The 22,114-nt window shown below is 40.1% G+C and overlaps 1 protein-coding gene across 3 annotated transcripts in view; it reads left to right on the top strand.

Annotated features, from left to right (window-relative positions):
- Positions 1 to 22,114, top strand: part of Pde4b (phosphodiesterase 4B) — a 524,499-nt gene that overhangs the window by 54,709 nt on the left and 447,676 nt on the right. The window contains exon 1 of one of the 3 annotated variants that reach the window (XM_041651415.1): positions 2,351 to 2,369. The exons of the other annotated variants lie outside the window; for them this stretch is intronic. The gene's annotated coding sequence lies outside the window, so the exon portion shown is untranslated. Of the gene's footprint in view, positions 1 to 2,350; positions 2,370 to 22,114 lie in introns of those variants that run through there. 3 annotated transcript variants of the gene reach the window in all.

Below are 22,114 nucleotides of genomic sequence, written 5' to 3'. Positions count from 1 at the left end.
CTAATTATATATTACATTTTAATAATGAACTACACAATCACAATACCTTAATCAATATCAGAAATACATATACATATAACAAAATTGACCTTAAATCTCTATCAATAAAGCAAAATCTATACTAATGCAAATTATTCATACCTATATCATATCCCCCTTTAAATGTAAAAGAACATTTATAAACATTTTTTGGGAATATGGGCGCAGTTATTTCTCTCCAAACTACTTCCTGCTGAATGGGGGCGTCGTTAATTAGGTCTTTCATGGTATAACCTGTGTGCTAGTTTCATTTCAGTTGGCAGTTGAGCGAAGCAATTTTCTGAAGATTTTCACACCAACTCTTCAGGAGGGCGTGGTCCATCATACCAAATCGGAATAGAAGAAATGAACAGGGTCTCATCCTCTGTGAAAACAAAATAAGAAACTCCTTTCCAAAGCATCATGTCCTTAGATCCAAATTTCAAAGTCAAGGCATTTTCAAAGTATCTATGTTGGATTACTTCAGCAGCATTTATAAACAAATATCTTTCAGCAGCTGTTGCTCCTTCATCAGCATTTAAACAATTCAAAGAGAGCATAATAGCATACAGTATCAACATTCTCTGTGTATTTTCCATCTTTGTACAGCTTTGTTTTAACCTCTATTTCGGTTATTTTTACTTTTAACTTTTTGCTTTTTGAGACAGGTTCTCTGTATCTTTGATCTAGAATAACTCTGTAGACCAGGCTGTCCTTGAACTCTCAGAGATCTGCCTGTCTCTGCCTCCCAGGCATTGGGATTAAAGGCATGTACCACCACACCTTGAAGTCACAGAGGTCAATCTCCCTCTGCCTCCCAAGTGTTGGGATTAAAGGTGTGTACTACCACACACAACAACTCTCTTCCCTTTTTTTTTTTTACTTTAAGAACTTCAACTTTTAGCTTGCATATATTTTTAACACACTGTAAACAATTCAGAAATTTTCTTTGTCTTTGAATCTCTCTTTACTGTATATCTCTCTTTTTCTGACCACATGAGTCTTTAATTTACCAAGCAATATCAGTAGGACTAAAGCCGTGGCTTTGCCAGCTAGATCCAGTCCATTCCTTAGCTTTCCAACCTCGTGGCTGAGGTACTGGCTGTAGCCATGTTTACTGCCACAACTCTATGGCATTTCAAGGTCCCTGCCAGCAAGCGAGCTTCAGCAGCCTGTGCTTGCAAACCGCATGAACCGCCTGCGTAAAAGAGTCAGAGTTTGCCCTGGCAGGACAGCCCAGAAAGCCGGCAATTTTAAACAGCGCAGCTTTTTTCTTGCTACGGCTGAAAACTGAAAAGCATGCGTTCAGCTTTTCGTCAACACCGTTTAAGTGTTTCGTGGCAGGACCTCTTAAGAGCTGCAGGGTTTGGCAGCTGAGGCTGAGTCAGGAAAGCCTCTCTTAGATGAGAGCGCTTGCTTGCCTCTAGCAAGCAGAGTGCCACAAATGCTTTAAAGCCAGAGTTCACGCTGGCAGCACAGCCTCAAGAAGCTGCGCTTTAAAATGACACAGCGTTTTTTCTGCTGCTGTTGCCGAATCAGGAAATCTCTCTACAGCACACCACCAACAAACAGCAAAAATCTGTGTTAAACTCTCTCTCCCTTATTTTTAAGCCTTCTCAGGGTTTTTAAGTGGGTTTAGCCCCACGTTGGGCACCATTTGTAGTAATAAGAGCGGCCGGGCTGCATCCGCAGCACCCCGGCAGCCTGGCTAGCTTATGCCCTGAAATAACAACACACAAATTGTATTCATTTAAACACTGCTTGGCCCTTTAGCTCTAGCCCTTACTGGCTAATTCTGATATCCGGATCAACACATCTCTAATAATCTGTGAGCACCGGTCTTACCGGGAAGATTCTAGCCTATGTCTATCCTGGGTCGGAGCTTCATTGCATGTATCTGCCCAGGAGCCGGGAGCATGGCATCTCTCTCTGAGGCATCTTACCTCACTTCCTCTTCCTCCCAGCATTCTGTTCTGTTTACTCCACCCACCTATGTTCTAAGCTATGAGCCCAAGCAGTTTGTTTATTACTTAACCAATGAAATCAACAGATTGATATGTGACACTCCCACATCAGACTCGAGACCACTGTGCTTCCTTAGACAAATGGAGGCTTCCTAGAAAGCCCAAGGTATTCATTGCTCCTAACTTGGCTGGCAACTCATTGGGTGTTGGATTGGAAATTCAAAAGTAAATTGAAACAAAACAAAAATGAGCCAGAGGTTCTTCATGATTGCTTATACTACTGGAAATTTTGTCAGTTGTTTTTTTTTTTTTATTACAGAATTATGGAGGAATTCTGAAGCACAAATGCTTTCTAAGGAAGTTGCACTAAGGAAGAGTTCTGCGCAGGTTCGATCATATAGACTGGTAACTCCGGCGTAAATGGTGCCAGTGTTGAAAATTGCAATGATAGTGGGGTGTATTGCCCCATCAGATAGACATACCTTCACTTCTCACTTCTATGATATGATAAGGTGATTTTAATTAGCAGTGCAAAACCTTTCTTTCTCTCTGTAATATTTCAGCATCCAACCTAACAATTTTAGCAGCTTAGAAGCAAGCCATTACAGCATTCTTATGCCCACTGGGATAAGCAATTATAAGTGATTTTTTTGAGGAATATACACTTCTTGAACATCTGATATACTTGTGTTTTTCCAATTTAAGTTTTCAACTTTGCTTCCTGAAGCCCTTTTCAGTACACCTGGGGTAGATTCTGCTGCTTCCTAGTCGTGTTTTTACTGTTAAAACTTAGTTTAACCCAGTTTAAAACTCCAGTTTCATATGTATTTCAAAGCTCCTCCCCACCCCGGAGTGTGAGCAACAGCTGGAGCTCTGGATTTACCATAGGTGGCTGAGCACTGTCTAGCTCTAAGATACTGATTAAGCCCCGTTAGCTTGAGGGAAGGTGGGCTGCAGCGCAGAAAAAGAAAGCAAAGATATTTAGTGGAATTGGTCTCAGTTTGGTGATGTTGGAAAGTTCCTTTGTTGTCATAATGCCTTACCCAGGTATTGCCCAGTCCTGATGCTCTCTCTCTCTGTATGGATTGATGTCCATGTAAGTCCTTAGATAGTCTTTTTTGAGTCACGATTGATCTTACTTTTGTACTGTCTAGGCCCAAGAACTTCATCAGGCGCATCTTTCTTGAGCACTGCATCTATTATCGGAATCCACCTGAACCCTCCAGCGTATCTGCAGTGCCTTCTCATGAACTTAGAAGATGGGAAGTGGGTTCCCATTTTATTCCTCCCAGTATTTTGTAGCTGCTTTGAGCCTTGCTCGCTTAGGTGCCTCAAGTGGGCTTTCATCTTTTGAAATCTTTTTTTCCAGACAAGGTCTTAGTTCCTGTGTTCTCATGTTCTTCCAACTTCAGCCCTTCCCTCACCTTGCCCAATTCAGTGACAGCATAGGGTAGGTCTGCCTGTTAAGTTTCCCTGGGAAGCATCCATGCAGGGTGGCTGTTGGCACTTTAAAGTCTCTGTAGATGACTCTTCTCGTTTAGTTCAGTCAATGACGAAATGCAGGGAGGATGGGGGATGACTTCTCTCTGTGAACTCTCCCATGGAGACCCATAAGCTTCAATAGACTGGATTAAATATTGGATAAGTTATATGCCAGCAGGGAAACATAGGGTAAGAATATGATATTCCAGAGAGAAACAAAGGAGTCAGAGCTGAAAAACTAAAACATGTCTAAAATCAGAGAAATAATATAATTGGTTGTGGTGTAGAGAAGTCGTGAAAAATCATGCTGCAGACAGGAGGAAATCTGAAATATATTATGAAGGAACCTGCATTCCATGATGACAAACTTTGATTTAATTTAACTTAGGAAGGGTCTTGAATCTAAGATACTAAGGATGTCATCATGAACAAACCAGGGAAGAAAATAGTTTCTAGTCTGAGTACTGTCTGCATTGCACTCTGTGGCCTAGGAGTATTTCTGAAGGCTATAGAGTTCTAGCACTGGTAGATGGCACTTATTAATGTCATTCATTTCAGTTATAGAGTCCTTATGGTTTCTATTTCAGTGATCAGACACACATGAAAATCTTTTTAAATCAGAAATTTGTTATTAAAATTTTCTTAGCTCTTATCAGATAAGCCTAAAAACATGTTGGTCCATAATAATCTTTAATGGAGTTACACAAATAGAAATGTAGCCCTTGTATAGAGTAAATAACTCTGCCATGGCATCCATTCAATGGAAAACTATAACAGTATAGTGATGATATAATATATGTGTCGTTGAGGACATTCCCGTTGTGGATTTTATAGCTTTGTGATAACTGTCATAATCTTTTCTCATACTGTTGGAAATAGTTTTGTTTGCTCTTGATGTGACCACATCTAAACCCTGGTAGTACCTGCAACAAGGCATGGAAGGTAATAATACCAACACAATATAGCATTTACTGAGTTCTTGTTACCCACCCTCTGTTTTGTAAGCCAATCTTCACAGACTCAGTTCTTATCCCATGGCCACCATGAGGAAAGTACAACTGCTGTCACTCAACTATGGTCACTGTGCATGTGAACGTAGACCCATGACCCAGTCCAGAAGGTATAGGAGCTCTCTGCTGAACTCAGTGTTACATCCTTGGCTCAGGGATAATGGGGCTCAGGATGGATCACCTGCTTTATCTATTGGCGTACTATGTGCAGATTGCAGATCTCTGATCGTCAGCTCTCTAGTGGGAGTTGACATGACTCTCCACACTTCTCAATAGTCTACCAGTGAGTGAAAGCTGGAGCCGTTGTCCTTACCGTCACCCCTACCTAGGTTTCACGGGATAGAGGATGCGGAAGCATAGAGTGTCCCTGGAAGGTGTAGAAGTGGGTGGCTCTCTAATACATTGTAGCATCAAGTTCTTGGCTTAAAATGTTCGGAGACTCAGAAAGATGTAAATGAGCTCAGCAGGACAAGGTCATCAAACAGCAAACAAACAGTGCACTAATATACTCTTCTGTGTAGTTCTTAAGTGATAAAAGTGACTCATTTTAAAATGTACAGCTTGTTACATTTTAATAAATATGTGTAATGGTTGAACATCAGCCACAACACACAGAACTGTATTATCCACAGAGTTGCTCGTGCCAGATCCTGCACACTTTTCTTGCACTACCTGAAACTCCAGGCAAATACTAGGTTTCATATAAATGGAATCATAAACTCTTGAATGAATAATGTTTTCTCTTGTTCAAAAATGTGAAATTTATTCTTGTTGTATCATGTCTTGGTAGCCCATTCATTATATTGCTAATAATATCTTGTTATACTAATGTACCACAAATTATTTATTTATTCATTCCTTTTTGAAAGATGTCTTTTATTTTAATTATGTATGTGGGGTTGGGGTTATGTGTTCACATCCTGGGAAAGGAGAGGCTTCAGATACTCTGGAGCCAGAGTTACAGCTGAAATGGCTATTAAGATGTGAAATTCTAAGGAATGCAGGATTAGTTTTCAAACTCCCAAGGGTGACTCTATTTCCCTCCCTGGGATAAAATTCAGGGCTCGTTTAAGATGGTATAGAGGAACTCACTACATGGTGGAGAATTCTCATGACGAGTTTCACTCACAGATCTCTACTAGAAATTTGCCTTTAGGAGTTCTAGAAGAAGGTGAAGATAGAGATTGCCTAAGAAGAGTCAGGAGCTGTCTACGTGCAGAAACTTATCTGGGTTCACAGTTGCGACATCACTGTCTAGGTTGCCAAAGGAAACCCTTTAACCAGTTTAAACATAAGGAAGCATCCTAGAGGGGTCTCAGGTAAGCCAAAAATAAGGGGCATTCCCTTGACTTTGAAGCATCCTAGAGGGGTCTCAGGTAAGCCAAAAATAAGGGGCATTCCTTTGACTTTGAAGCATCCTAGAAGGGTCTCAGGTAAGCCAAGAATAAGGGGCATTACTTTGACTTTGAAGCATCCTAGAAGGGTCTTAGGTAAGCCACGAATAAGGGGCATTCCTTTGACTTTGAAGCATCCCAAAGAGGTGCTGAGGGAAGCTGATTGAGTGGAAGTCCTTCCAGTGACACTTCTCTTTGGCCAGGAAATGCACAGCAAAATGTGCATAGCAGGTGGTGCTTGAGAGAGTCCAATCTGTGGTCCCTAGAGCAAGCTGTTCACGTAGATGCACCCTGACAGTATGGCTGTGCCACAAAGCTGTTCCAGGGAAAAGCTCCAGGGGAAAATGTTTTATGCTTTTGTCCACTGGAGGACACAAAAGCAAAGCAGAAAAGGGACACACAACCCTGCATGCTTTGCAATAGTCTTATGTGAGGAACATGCCAGAACCAGAGAGAAACCTCTTTCATTGTATTCTCTTGCTGGAACCCTCTCTTACCAGGCCTTGCCTCGTGGTATCCAGCGAAAGAAGCATTATCAGGGTAAAGGTGTATTATTGTGTTATCACAGAGTCAGTGGAAAGTGGGCATGAATCCAGGACAGCTGCCCCACACTTTAGGCGGTCGCTGTAGGGAGTGAATTTGAATTGGTAGTGGACACACCTGGAAGATACATGGCAGAGGAATTGTATGAAATTGTCAACCTGTTTTCCAAACCATCTGGTTCCTCACCAGCAGTGCCTGAGTTTCAATTGTTACAGTCACTGACACTTGGGGGTGTCACTCAGTTTTTTTTTTTTATTTTTATTCGGTCAGTTTTATAAAAATTTGTCAATTTTATCAATGTTTACTAAACTCTGCATGTTTTCTGTTTTCTGTTCTTTATCACTTTCTATTTCATTAATTTCCATTTTTAATCTTTATGTGTTTACCCCTGCTTTCAGTTTACTTTAATTTCCCACAAGCCTCAAGTGAAATCTTCGCATATTAACTTGGGGTCATCTCTCTATTTTAGCTCTTATTATATCACTTAACTTCATGTCTCTGACTGTGAATACTGTTTTAAGTATTTATCCCTCTTTTTTTCTGTCTTTATTGCATGAAAATGATGTTTAGCCGGACAGTAGTGGCACACACCTTTAATCCCAACACTTGGGAGGCAGAGGTAGGAGGATCTCTGTGAGTTCAAGGCCAGCCTTGTCCACAGAGTGAGTTCCAGGACAGTTAAAGTTACACAGTGAAACCCTTTCCAAAAACAAAACAAAACAAAACAAAAGCAAAAAGCAAAAAACAAAAAAGAAAATTATTTTTATACTCTATATTTACTTGAGAATGTCCATCCAGTTTTCTCTCCTAATGTTTTTCTTTGTTATTGTAGTCATGTGACACCCTCTGAATTAATATAATACTTTTCCTTCAAGGAAGTTCTATGACCCATGGTGTAGCTACGTTGCTTTCCTTCAGCTATAGAGAAAATAATATATGCACACTTTTATTATAGGTTTTATGATTTACAAATGCCAGTTCTGAATATTTGCTGATAATGCTCAAGGATTCTTTCTTTTCTATTTTTGCGGTTTTCCTGTCTGGTTATTCTTTCAATAACTGAGAGAAAAGTGTTGAATAATTAAAATCCTGAAATTATTTGTTTTTAGTTTTGTTAGTTTTTGCTTAGTGTTCTTTGGAGTCTGTTTTTAGGTGCATGTATATGGCCCCTTGATCAGCTGACTCCTTCATCACACTGTTTCTTCTGGTTGTGATAATATTTTCTCGTTTGAAGCCCCTGGTATGAAAATGTTATACCAAAGTACTAGGTGATTGCGACTTTATGGCTCATCTTTTCCAACCATTTCCCCCAAATATTTTAAGTTTAGGATGAACAAAACTTATGCAGTTGGGTCTTGCTCGCCAGTTAAATTTAATAATCTCTATGTTCGAATTGAAAGGTAAAAATTCTGTTTAAAGCAACTATTGGAATATTTGGGTTTACATCTACCATCGTTCTGTTTTTATTTTTCTCCCATCTGTTCTTACTCCCTATGCCCTGTGCCACGTTTTGTTTTGAGTATTTAAGAATATGTAATATTCCTTATTATTAGCTTCTTAGCTCTAATCTTTATTTTCTGAGAGCCTGTTCCAGGGCAGACTTAGAAAGAATTAAAAGTCAGTGATGCCCTTTGGCATCGGCTGGGTCTAATGAACCAGCATCCTTCTTATTTGTCTGAAATGGACCTGGTTATCTGTCAACCCTAGGAAATGAATAGCGTAGACATTCAAATGGTTTGCTGAGCTCAGGTTCAAATGAGAACCCTGGGCTGGTAATGGATGCTCTCTAGGCCTTGGATGGTAGTGTATTTTCTTTTTGAGCACTGCCTGCTTACTCCAGGCTTTCTGTTGGGTCAGAGGTGGCTTTATTTATTGGCTGATACTGTTTATGGGAAAGACTCAGCTTTTAGTTTCTCATTCTTGTAAGTTTATCTTAAACCAGATATAGACACCGTGAGTCTCTCTTTGTGTACGGGTTTTATTTCTCTCCCCCTCCCTTTACCTTCCTTCCACATTGCTGCCTGTATTTCTTGTAGATTATCCCAGCGCTTTTCACTAGATCTGAAGGAATGAGTCTGGAGGAGGAAGCTCTTGTTCTGGAGGCCTGTTAATCGAACAGAGCTCATCTTTCTCCCAACAGCTCTGAGTGGTTACTAAGGACTCCGTCCTTAGAGTAGAATTTCTACACTTCCTAGCTACGGAGACTCAAGGACCTGTTAGCTTCTAAGGTCTTGGTTTTTCTGGCCTTGGGTTATGAAATCCCACCACACATATGGAAATCTCGGAGTTCAGAGGAGTCTAGGAATTGGCTGTGTGTTTCTGGAGCCTGTCTGCGTTGTTTCTTGCCTCTGTATCTCTGTCTCCCAGCATCTTGCCTCCTTGGCCTGTGTGGAGCCTGACCTTTGGGCCTGCAGCTTAGTGTAGCTATGCGTTCTCTTCAGCCTTCCTCAGCTACTGCGTGCAGAGCGTGACTCCATTCTGAAGGCCTTTTGTGCCTTTTTTTCTGTGAGTTCATGCTCTGGTACTTTTTTCTGTGTCAGAAAGCAGTTTTTCACCTGTTTCTCCAGTTTCCCTCTTGTTTACAATGAGCGAGTATGCTTGAAATTATGACTAAATGAGAATTTTCTTAATTCATTAATTGTTGACAGAAGATAAGTCTCTATGATTAAAACTCATGCATTTTTTTTTTAGACCGGGTATTCTCTGCAATGGCACCATGTAGTTATTAACAGCCATTCAAAGTGTTCCTTGTGCTCATTGAATCGATGTACAAGGTGATAGGCATTTCTAAAGGTTTATTTGCCTCAACCACATCAACATCTATGACCACCATCTGTGCCCAACATGTAACCACCCCAGTTAAATGTATTTCTGCTTGGCGAGGAGATCATGCTAAGTATGTGTAGTCGCCCTTGACTTCTAACCTTCTCTTCGTACAGCTTGGTACCTTGGGCTAGCCTCTCAGTTCTACTGTCCAAACTGTCTCGCGCCTTGCCTTCATTTTCAGCCTATGTGCTGGTTCTGTCTCCGTCATTTTAGGCTGGGATGCTGCAGTTCCCTAACTCCCTTGTAGCCTGCACAGAATCCCCTGCCCACTTTCGTGCTGATGGCACAGCTGAAACAAACCTGCTGGAATGTGAGTCCGATCAGATTAACGCCACGTTCTCACCTGATGATTGTCCATCTGGCCTGGCGCAAAAGCCGCGTTCTTTGAGACGGTCCACAAACCCCGCGCAGGCTAGCCTCAGCTATTCCTATTCCCATTACATTCTGGATCCAGTTACTGTGATGTATTTATCGTTTCTCTGTCACACTAAGGTCTACCTCGGGGCCTTGGCATTTCCCTTCTCTACCCTTTGATTCCCTTCTCCTTTTTCTCCTGCTCTTTTCCCAGTGAGATCTGCATCACCTTTCTCAGCTCCAACAAGTGTTCCCTGGCCACATCTTTTTGGAATAATCTATGGAAAGTACCATCCTTTCTCCTTCCAGATCATCTTTTCTCAATTTTATTCAGTAGTGTTTACCATCATTTAATACATCTCTTATTTTATTCATATTTTGTTATTTTCCCTTTATCCTTCCTAGAATGTGAGATTGCTGTCTTAGGTCCACTGTCTAAGCAACCATTAAGCATGCATAGTAAGTGTTCTGGAGAGAAATAGCAATAAATGACTGTTTGGAGTCAACTCTCTGAGTGACCAGATACATGTGCCGTCTAGACGCTCTGTTTATTTGCCCTGATGCTGTTGTGTAAAAACTGCCAGGATTTTTTTTTTTTTTTTACTTATGGTCCTTCTTTTTCTAGACTCCCTACATGCTGCTGTGTTATTAGCCTCATCCATGCAGGCAGGTTGTATAATGCACACAGCTCACCTAGAGCTTGCAGTTGGAAACCTCCAAATAGAGACAGGTATCTATTTTGTTGCCTTGGATTACTTCTATGGAGAACCAATCTTGTCATCTGCGGTTGCTTTCCAAGAGTTTCATTTTTAGATGGTCACATTCATTTAAGCCCCATTGTGTTCGCCGAGAGTGTTGGAAACAAGTTTACTCCCGCAGCAAACGTTCGAATTCAGGTAGTCAGTGTCGGTTGCTTGGCACCTCCTTACAGATGCTGGTTATGTGCACAGGTCAACCCACAGAAGCCCATGTTACCCACACAGGGCTGAACTCCAGCCCTAATAACACTGCATTTTGTCATTTATGAGAACCCACAGTGAAGGTTATCCAGCTGCAAGTGTCAGTTAACTGCATATATATTTGCAAGAGTCAAATCTTTCCTTCCATCCACCCTGTGAGTCCTGGAGATGGAACTCAGGTCACCGAACTTGACAATAATTAGTGCCTCTCAGAAGCACCTACAGATAGATAGTCGTGAAACAGCATGTGGCAAGCTAAGCTCACGTTTAGTTGAAAACATTTCATTACCCTGGATAAAGCGTGGTAAGCAGTATTGACTAATATTGTGTATAGGAATTGAAATTTTAAAAAGTAATATATGGATTTAATTATACACATTTTTTTCATCCTTGTTTCATGACAAGTTGTGGCTCGTATTAAACAGTTCCTGGTTCCTGACCATACTGTGATAAACTCTCTGCCCTTCTCTTAACAAGGTCACTGTGTTTTTGAGTGAGGAATCGGCCAAGATAAGAGCATAAAAGAGAGTTTATCACACGATGGCCAAGAACCAATCCTGTGTAGCCCTTGTTTTGTTTGCCTGTGGACTTTAAGCAAATGGGTCATACATCTCAGCCCTGAGTCTTCTGGCCTGAAACACTGGTGTAATAACCTGTGTTGCTGCTATCATGGTCTGCAACCGTGATCTCTCAGAATGCAGAGCGACCCATAGAAAAAGAAGAGAAGATCTTCCTCCCAGCAAAGTCAGCACACTTCCAGATCTCACTGTGTTATCCAGTCTGAGATTAGACTCTATGACGTTTCTAGGCTTATGCAATCATCTACAGAGTGCTTTGCGCATGCCCTTATCTTTGTATACTAAGGCTCTGCTTCTGCAGTTCAGCCCTCTCCACTCTGCAACAGGTCCTATTTTTTTTCCAAGACATTTGGGGAGAAATAGCCTTAGCTTTCATACCAAAGATGCTTGCCATAGGCAAATGTTATCTCTTCTTCTGGCATGGGTCTCTGGAGAGTTTTATATAGCATATTTAGTTTAGTTTTGCCTGTGTCTCTGTATGTGGTGTGTATGCACATATGTATTCATGTGTGTGATGGTCAGATGCTAGGGTCCATGCATGTGTGTATGCATGGGTATGGAAGTTATACACCGACATTGATGTTAAGAGGATTCTTCAGTCTTTTCACATCTTATACATGGAGGCAGCCTCTCTTGAACCCAGAGCTTGCTCCATTCAGCTACTCTAGCTGTCTAACTTGTTCTTGGCACTGCGTTCTCTGCATGGTGAGTGCTGCACTTACTGATGGGCATCTCACCTATCCAGCCTGTAAGTGGGCCCCAGGGATAGGAACTCAAGTCTTCATTCATGCTTGCCCATTATCCAATGACCCATCTCTGCAGTCCACGTTTTAATGATTTTTGAAGCCAAATGATGGAAATACTTACAGTAGTTTCTCTAGTGTCTAAAGGGTTCGAAGTTTCATAACAAAACTTTTCAACATACTGAGAGCACAAAAGGCTGTTTAAATAAGACTATAAGGACCACAGGGTGGGTTATTGGTTAGAAGAGAATGTGTCTTCATAGTACAAAGCAAAGGAATACCACATCAGATTGTGAAATCCTGGGTCTCTAGTAAAAGTCACTCCGAATCTGATCAAGTATTTGAGACCTTTGGCAATCCACAGCAGCCAGCAAGTTCAATGCCATTTCTTTTCCACTTTGGAATCCGTTTTGACTCTTGTAGTTATAAAGGTCTGTCTCATGGATTAGAGCTCCCACACCAGACCCTAACTAATTAATAACCAGAGCATCCTAAACTGTCCTGAGAGGGAATGTCTTTTGTCCTTGGCTTCATCTGGGTGAAGGCACACAGTCTTCAGCAGGTTGCAGCTTTGACTTTTTGTCTTAATACTATATACTGATAGGTTTTTGTTATGCATCACACCCTAAAAATGTTTCAGATATACTAGACTATATGGTAACACCAACAAGTGATTCACCTCTGTTAAAAAAAACAAAAACTGTTTTCTTGTATCAGTATCTGGGGACAAGTAACTTTACCCACTGAGCGCTTTGACTGTTGGGATGGGTCACTTTCTTTGCTTAGACAGAGTCAAGATGTCTAATCTAGAGAAAAGCAGATGCCAATCTGCCATGCTTGGTCTCAGTTTCCTAGTCAGTGTGTTTGTGTGTTGTGTGTGTGTCTGTGTGTGTGTCTGTGTGTGTGTGTTTCCATTCTCTGTCTTGTTATCTGTTCTCTGTAGAAATCTTTTTGTTTAAAAGTTCAGCCATGAAAGCAAGCAAAAAAAAAGCACTGATAATGTCAAGCAAGGCAGAGATAGCATGAACAAGTTACCACCTAAATTCTCTACATGGCAAAAATATCACCTTTGGTTTATGTTTCAATACATGAATTTTGGTAGGGCATATTATTTGCCAGTTTTGCTAATTTCTGTGAGATTCAACTACATAATATTCCCAGCAGTGTAGATGTCATTGAGAAGCATTATGCTCAAGATAATTTTCCATATCTCAAGGACATAAGTTTGAAAGATAATAATGGGTAGAGGCTGAGACCTTTCTTCCAGCTGTGTCTGTGTAATTTACAGCCTAATATATTCAGTTTTCTTTCAATTACATTGAGACAGTGGATCAAACTGAGAAGTGATGGTGTCTTACCAGAACTGAGTCATTAAGTGGATGGATATACCTTCCCTTTCTGTTTTTATATTCTCTCTGATTTGGAAAAACTGTTTCCTAAACTAGTGAGTAGAATATCAAAAAACTTCAACTCTTTCTATATATTTGAAAATTATTCTGTATTATAAAAAATTGTATTTTAAAGCCTTTGGAAATACATATAGAAACAAGGGGGAATGTAATAAAATTTGGTTTAGCATCCATGTGTTCAATCAACACAAAATTCACTAAACTTAAGCTTCTAATTTAACTTCATATATATGCTATAGAATCATTTTAATCAATATATTTTATTAATTTATTTTTATGCTTTATTTTGTGCAAGTGGTTTATATTCTTGAATATTTCACTGGTTTCTGTAACCAAGTATGTTTAACATTTTTGTGTAATTTAAAAATAAGTACTTTGTCTTAATAATCCTTGTGTTCAAATCATAAGAAACCATTTGCATCGTGCTATAGCTCTTAAATAAATTTAGAAGTTAAAAAAAGAAATCTTTTTGTTTCTTTATTAATGCTGATATTGAAACTTCCGTTGTGTTTTATGTTACAGTAATTGTGCAGTTGTTTGATGGTCATTTAACAAACACTTGAAGAGTAGATACCAAATGTCTGAATCAAGTTGGGTCCTAGGATTAAGGAAGCAAATATGTAACACATGGTTCTTCCTCCTTTTTTTTTTTTCTTGTCTGTGTTTTAGTTCATTAGTTCTTATTTTTTCTCATTGCCAAATTTACCATTAGTAGAGCTTTGTAATTCTTAAATTTTCAGATTTTTTTTTTTTGGACTCTCTTTAGCTCAAGCTCATTCTTTCTTTCTAAATTCTGAAGTGACCTTTTATGAGTACAGACATTTCATCTCCCATTCATAGCATTGCCTCAGACTGCTCCTGGGCTCCAGAGAGACAGAGGGTGTAAAGAAGCATTCAAGGGCAGATGGCATACCAAGTAGCGCGTTCTTCACGTTACTGCTTGATAGAGATTGTGAGGATTAGTTTGGGTTTCAGAGCATGGCAGACAGGTGGGCTAGCATTTAATCCCAGCATTCAGAAGGCAGAGACTGGTGGATCTCTGAGTTCGAGGCTAGCCTAGTCTACAGAGCAAATTTCAGGGTAGATAACCTTAGTGAAGGAGACCATCCGAAACAGAAAACTAGGGAAGATGTAATTGAATGAGGGGCCATGGTCTAGCCCCAGAAATCAGCAGAACTTGGCATCTTTGTCCACATGATTCTGTCTTTGGAATTAAGGATACAAGAAAGGGGTTATGGAATCCCTCCCTGTCACTAGGGAAAGCCACTGAGGTCAGGCTTGTGGCAGATGTTTCGCTGCATGAAGGCCTGGAGAGGTCAGAGTGTGAAGCTGTGAAGGTGAAGCCTGGATGGCTTAGAGACCCCAAGATGTTGGAGATGCCAGAGTCATGGGATGCCTGCACAGGAAAGCTGCTAACACGGGGTGGATCAAGTCCAAGGAAGAGAACTGTGTTGCGGTCAACAAAGCTGAAAGGAGTTGGAGATCTGAAGAGCACTTTGACATCAGACGAGAGATACAGAGTTTGGAGTTGGCCCAACTGGTTTTTCAGTTTTCCTTTGGTTCAGTATTTTCTCACTATGCTCCCTTTCCTCCATTTTGGGATGATAATGCATATCTTGTGTCATGATTTCTTAGAAGTATGTGATTTGCCTTTTCATTTGGATTTTTATAGGGATCACAATTAATAGATTGCAGGAGTCTTGGAAGAGACTTTGAACTTTGGACTTTTAAACAGTTCTGATATTGTGGTAGACTATGAGGAGTTTTGTAGTTGAACTGAATACATTTTGTATAGGATACGGTTACAAGCCTATGGGGGCTAGGGAGTAGAATATGGTGATTTGAATGAAAATAGCCCCCGTATGTTCACAGGGAGTGGCACTATTAGAAGTGTGGCAGGAAGTGGCACTATTAGAAGTGAGGCCTTGTTGAAATAGGTGTGGCTTTGTTGGAGGAAGTGTGTCACTGGGGGTGTGTCACTTTGAGGTCTCAGATGTTCAAGCCAGGCCCAGTGTCTATCTCTTCCTGCTGCCTGTTGATCAAGATGTAGAACTTTCAGCTGCCTCTCTAGCACCATGTTTACCTGCATGCTGCCATGCTGCCTGCCATGATGATAATGGACTAAACCTCTAAACTGTAAGCCAGCCCCAATCAAATGCTTCCCTTAGTAAGCGTTGCCATGGTCATGGTGTCTCTTCACAGCAGCAGAAACCTAAACTAAGACAGTCATTTTTCTACTGAGGAACGTCTAGGAGAAAAGTTTGTATCTCAAGAGTATTGTCATGAGTAAAGTTGTATATTGTATATTGATTTTGTATTTATAAATGTAAAAGGGAGACTCTTACTTCAGAGCTTTTGTTATATGTTGCTCAATAAATATGTTTAAAATTCAGGGATTTTGAACTAATCTTTGCTGCAGCATTTTCTAAAAAGGTGTGCCAGATAGGTGGTGTACATGTGTGGGCACTGTGAAAATTTTAAGATTCCAGAAGTGCTCAGAGAATACAGCAAACAACTAATTTGTAAACCTTTGACATTGACCAGTCCTTATGGATTTCAGTATCTTTTATTAATTTTCACTAATGTTTATTGTACCCATCATTTTCCTGAGATGTTACACATAGTTTCTGCATATTTTTTTGATAACTTGCTAAAAAAAATCCATACTTACCATTTCTGAGATGGCATTTATACTAGTTTATTTCAAATATTAGAAGCCATTGTTCCTGTTGCTTGCCTGTGTGAGACTTTAGCGATGTAGATTTTGTATCATGTGTGTCAACAATGTGAGCTTTGTATCAGGTCTGGTATGTTAATCTGTAGCTAGTGATTTTTTTCATCAGCTCATGAAATGCTCCCCTAAAAGCAGCCACAGCCATTAGTGGTTTTCACCAGACGTTCACACCTGCTTTCATCACAGGTGTTGGGAACAAGAGCAGGGCTGTGGGAGGGAAGGTTTGATAAATGAGACAGCTTACATATGTCACAAACTGATTTTAGACTAGCTATTTTCACATTCAACGTGGATTCCTCAGGTTTTACAATATTTTTCTATGTTTGAAATAACCAAATTTTTTATGAGAAAGAGACAGGATTGTTTCCCAAGACTGGACTCATTATGCATGTATATTCTTCTTGAAGCTGAATAAATTGCAGAGTGAGGCCAGGAAATGTAGAAAACATTTGCATATACTAATCATTTCTCCATAGCTATTATATTCATACTCTTAGATGCTATCTTATCTTCAAATCATCTTCTGAATAGTCATAGTAGCACCTTGTATTGCTTATTGAGCACAAAATAGGTCCTATGTCAACTCTATTATTATCCCATCACTTCTTGATTAGTATTTTCTCAAAAAAAATCCCGCTTAAATGTAAGGAATAAAAATGGTTAAAAATACTTAATGTATTAGAATATATTAAAATTATTCAGAGGTTTAATTCTTAAAAGTGAAACAAAAATAAACAAATCAGTTTATTTTTTCTCTGGCTTTTTAGAAGACAGATATTCCTACTAAAGACTGACAATAAAATCAGCAAATTATTGCAGATACTTAAACTATACTAATTCATGTTTAAAAATCATCAATAAATAAGTTTTTTTGCACTAGAAGGAGAGTATAGCTTTGCCATGTATATTAAACAAGATAAATGCATTATTAGCAATAAGACAGGTTCTATGCTGGTGTGACTAAGGCTGTCCTTGTTTAATTTGGAATAAATTGACATGGTACGACTTAGGCATACCCACCTATGAGGAACTGTAATGGTCTACAAGCCAGATAAGTAAGAAGAGCTACGTGGACGATGACACTGGGGCATTCTATTAGAGATGTTGACACTAGAGGAGCAATCAGGCTGTAAGACTGAGCCTCAGGTGTCATCGATACTGGGGTCCCGGGAAGCATATTTCAACCCAAGAATAGGGGATGATAAGTGGGGATTAGCCAGAAGAACTTAGGGTCAAGGTAGATTTACTTTCAAGAACAAGACGGAAGCTTGGTTATTAAGATGAGTTCTGAAGCCAGAATATTTTATCAACTAAGCTCAGAATTGGTCCTGGACTTAAAGTTCTGGGTCACAACTTGTAAGAACTAAATTCAGACTTCCTATTTACCAACTTGTGACACACGGTCCATCTTCCTCTTGTACTGAATGGCGTGTTCATTTGACTGTCAGTGTGCACCGTGGTAGATATGGTAGAAGTGCTAGCTAGTTAGCGTTCAATTCATGCCTTATTTGCCTGCTTGGGATCTGTGTGAAGTTGTGTAACCTCAAAGCTTTTGTTTTCTTACTCAGGAGATGCAAACAAGGACTTTGAACTGGGCATGGCGACGCATGCCTGCAATCCTAGCATTTGGAAGTAGAGGCAGGAACACAAGATCAGCCTCAGCTGTGCAGTGAGTTCAAAATCAGCTAAGACTCCATGAAACTGTGTGTTAAAAAATATAAAACAGAACAAAAAAGAAAAAAAAGAAAATCTTCTCAGCAAGTTATTGTTAAGATGAATATACAACACTTGACACAGTTCCTGGCACCAGGGTCATTAGAATTTCTATTTTATTTTTATTTCTGAGTAGTTACCAGGTAGGAAAGGACGACTTTAAATTTGCCTAAAGGATTGATTGTCCAGCCTTAGCCAGCACATACTTCTCCTCATCTGACCGTGCCTTCAGCAGACTGTTCTTGGCTTCTTCCATTGTGTGGGTCAGCCTAACTGAACTGGGTGGCACTCCTATTATGAGAATCAGCAAAACCCTGTAATAATGCCTGCCAAGAAACAGAACCTCTGAAGTCCTACCTCTTGCCATCTGTTTAATACACTAATCAGTTTGCCTAGCTTTGAATGTGACTTATCACCCTTGAATACAATAGGCTTCTTTCTTTCTCTGCAGATATGAGTCTTTTGTGAAAACGTGAGCATTGTACTAAAAGCAAGATAGAACAAGCTTTTAAAATAAGAGGAGTTAAAGCGAAAAATTGTTCTCTTTAATGATGACTGTTTTAGATCCACGTGTAATGTTATGGTTGAAATCTCACGTATAGACAAGCTGCTGTCTAATTTCTTTCTTTGGGCTTGTTAAACTCACGTTTCCCTTCGATTTTATACCTGTCTATCAGATTTAGCCATATTTCAAAACATGTGACTTACAGAGAAAAACCTTTATACATAATTACTTACAAAATTATTGAGGATTTTGAAATCATTCTCAGGGAAAAAAAGACCACATTTATGAATAATGAAATTACTTGTGGGATAACTGAATAATTAATGACAAGCGGTGAGCCACCACGAGGAGACAGATTCTGGCTTCAAATGATGTACAATATTTAAAATGAGGAGCAGTGTTCCTCAGTAAGATTAGCGCTTCCCTGACCCTGGGTCACTGAAAAATGGGAAGGAAACGGAAAAGCGGGGATTGAAATGCTCTCGGCATTGAGCAGCGTTAGCACTTAGACCAAAGCTTTACTAACCATTGTTGGCAGCGGCATAATCCTTAGCTCTCAACCTCTGCATGGCCCAAGCAGTTCTGTTTCGTTGTCTCGTGAAGAGGAGGAAGAGCAACCACACCCTATAGTGGACAGCATGACAGTGCTGGATCATGAGGAATTTCCTTCATCGTTAATCAGTTAGTGTGTTGATTGGCTCCTCGCTGTGTGCACAGCACTGGGTATTCAACATAGCTGAGGAAAATGCAAAGGTTTAATGAGAGCATCTGTGTACATGTTTTGGGTCAAAAGGATTCTTTCCTGTGTATCAACACATGTAGTTTTAACTGCATCCTCGTGAGGAAGCAGTATAGCGGCTATAATTGCTCCTACTCTATAGGAAGGTGATGAAGGTCTTTTAGGGTTTAATGTTTTGGGCAAGACCCACAGAGTTAGATTTGGTTCCACCTCTTCATCCACATGCAAGGAGAGTTACTGAGACAGCTCCTGAGCAGAGAGCATGCTGACAAGCAAAACAAAAGCCCTGCTTCTCTAGAGCTCGTATACCACAGGGAACACGGAAATGGAATTCCCAAAGGAAACACTAGGCTCTGGGTTGTAGAGAAGTGAAGGGCATGGGCAACTAGGAAGGGCAGTCCTTTCCACTGCTGTGCTCTTGGAGATCAGAGAGGTTCTTGTGCAACTTGGGAGACAGGGAAAGGTGTGTCAACAGTCAGAGGAACCAAGGAGCTGCAGCAATGTGGGAGGCGGCAGTGAGAAATGGAGACCATGTCCCATGGTAGCAGGCATAGAGCTGGGATTTCAGAAAGCAGCGCTGAAGAGTTTTGTGTGTGTGAGAAGAATCTTAAAAAGTCAGAGTAGAACAGGGTCATGTTTATAATATGTGAAGGTAGGGGCACCATAGCAACTTTTAAATAACCAACTTAACGCATTCTTCTTCTTGAATAGTGCAGTGTAGTTATTATGACCATCATAATAACTACAGATTTTCCTGAATTATTCTTTTAAAATGTGAAAAATATATAAAATACCGGAGATAATTGAGAATTTAAGGTAATTAAGAACTAAATAGAGCCAGGCAGTGTGGAATCCCAGTATTCGGAGGCAGAGAAAGGCAGATATCCGTGTGTTTGAGGCCAGCCTGGTCTACAGAGTGAGTTTCATGACAGGCTCTAAAGCTACAGAGAAACCTTGTCTCAAATCACAAAAACAAAAAACAAAAAAGAAAGAAAGAAAGAAAAAAGAAAACCTAAATAGAAAAGGAATTTTTTTATTTGTGTGTTTGTGTAAATGGAATAAGCTTTTTTTTTTTTTTTTTTTTTTTGGTGATCAAGATACTTTTCAGCAGCTCTTTTTCTACAATTCTAAAATACTTCATTGTCTTTTGGAGATGCTGTGTTAGGCTTCCTAAGTGTTGTATACATAGAGTTAGAAATTAAAACCACGGTAACTGTTTTCTTTTCAGCTTGCCCCAAATCATTCCCTCTAAACTGATTTTCTCTTTATGCTACAGTCTCTCATCTTTGCTTCATTTATTTTCAAATATTACTGCAAGATCTGGAGATGACTTGACTATTTTATAATTCAAAGAATAATACAGATAAAGTGTTTTACATATTCTGAATCTTTCTAACTTGATGTGTTGGCTAGTTTTTGACAGACGCTAGACAACTTGACAGAAGCTAGGGTCACCTGAGAGGAGCTAACTTCAATGGAGAGAATGCCTCCATAAGATCAAAGTGTATGCAAGTTGTGGGAGATTTTCTTAATTGGTGATTGATGGGGGAGGGACCAATCTATTGTGGGTGGTGTGATCCTGGGACTGGTGGTCCTGGGTTCTATAAGAAAGCAGGCTGAGCAAGCCATGGGGAGCAAGCTACTGGCAGCATCCCTCCATGGCCCCTCCTGACTCCAGGTTCCTACCCTGTTTGAGTTCCTGTCTTAGCTTTGGTCATGATGACTCACCTCTGAAACTATAAGCAACACCACCCCATTTAAATGCTTTCTTTTATAAGAGTTACCTTAGTCATATTGTCTTTATTGCAGCAATAGAAGAGTGTCTAAGAGAGCCTGCACCAGCGAGTAGTATATTGCTGTCACAGGCCTGACCATGCTGTTTGTTGGAGGAATATGGAATACTTTGGGACTTTAGAGTAGAAAAGGAAATGTGGCCATGCTGGAGAAAAGGTGTGGCCTTGCTGGAGAAAGAGTGTTGCTGGGGTAGGCTTTGAAGTTTCCAAAGCCCACGCCAGGCATGGTGTCTCTCTCTGTCTCTGCCCTCTGCCCAGAGATCAGGCTGTAGCTCTTAGCTATTTTTCCAGCACCTGCTCCCCCCTGCTGCCATGCTCCCTACCAGGATGATAACTCATCTCTAATATTGAAAGAGAGCTCTAATTTAAGTGCTTTCTTTTGTAAGAGTTGCCTTGGTCAAGGTATCTCTTCACAACAGCGGAACAATGACAAAGACAGTTATTTATGAGACAAGGTTTCATTCTTCTCCCAAACTCATCTAGAACTCATTATGTATCACAGGCTTGCCTTAAACTCATGGTAATCCTCTTGTTTGAGCCTTCCCAGGGCTGTGATTACAGTTATGAGTTACCATGCCTGGCCCAAAACATTAAAGAAGGGGGTTATGCATTAGGTACAGAGACTACTCAGCCTGACTGGTTGTACATGGATATAGAAGAAAATGGAAAGAGATTTGTCCATTGTACTTCAGTTCAAGGTCATTGATGCAATTGAAGAATAACAGTTATTAACAAAATTCAAGAGCCGCTTACTTTGTAGATTTCTGATGATTTGTTGTATCCATCTTTTTCTCTTTCCATTATCACAGGATGAATGCTGTTTCTCTTATTTGTATATTTCTTTCATTACACAGGGTTTATAAAATGCAATGACAAAGAAAAATGTAGTTGACTTGCCATCCCTGAAGCATCAGTATTTTTGACTCCCCAAATGTTTATATATAGCATGGTTACTACAGGACACATAAAATTGATGCCCTTGTCTCTCCATCTTTGTTCCTTTATTGTGTACATTTGAAACCAGGCCAGGGAAGAAACAATACAGCAATTTCTCAGCTTCTTTTAATGACTGGCCAACAAAGTCTGGTAGTCCTGGCCACTAGGGTCACCCCAGGCACCTTGACTACATTCACTGAGACTTGACAAAGACAACTGATAACCAAGCTTGAGTGGGTGGCTACCAAATGCAGTGTAAGACCAGCTATTCTGTTTGCTTCTTCTAATCCATTCTCTGTCCTCTGGAGATGGCCTCTGGGAAGTTATGTTATGGCCTGAAATATTTACAGCTTCCACATACCATGTCCTGAAGCATTAACCCCTCTTTGCTCAATCTTTTGCTCAAAAGGTCAT

Source organism: Microtus oregoni, unplaced genomic scaffold (genome assembly GCF_018167655.1).
Source record: "Microtus oregoni isolate MIOR12 unplaced genomic scaffold, Mior012 000005F_ref0000423, whole genome shotgun sequence".
Classification (NCBI taxonomy): Eukaryota; Metazoa; Chordata; class Mammalia; order Rodentia; family Cricetidae; genus Microtus; species Microtus oregoni.
Note: the sequence above shows the minus strand (reverse complement) of the source record. Positions and strands in the feature narration are given on the sequence as shown.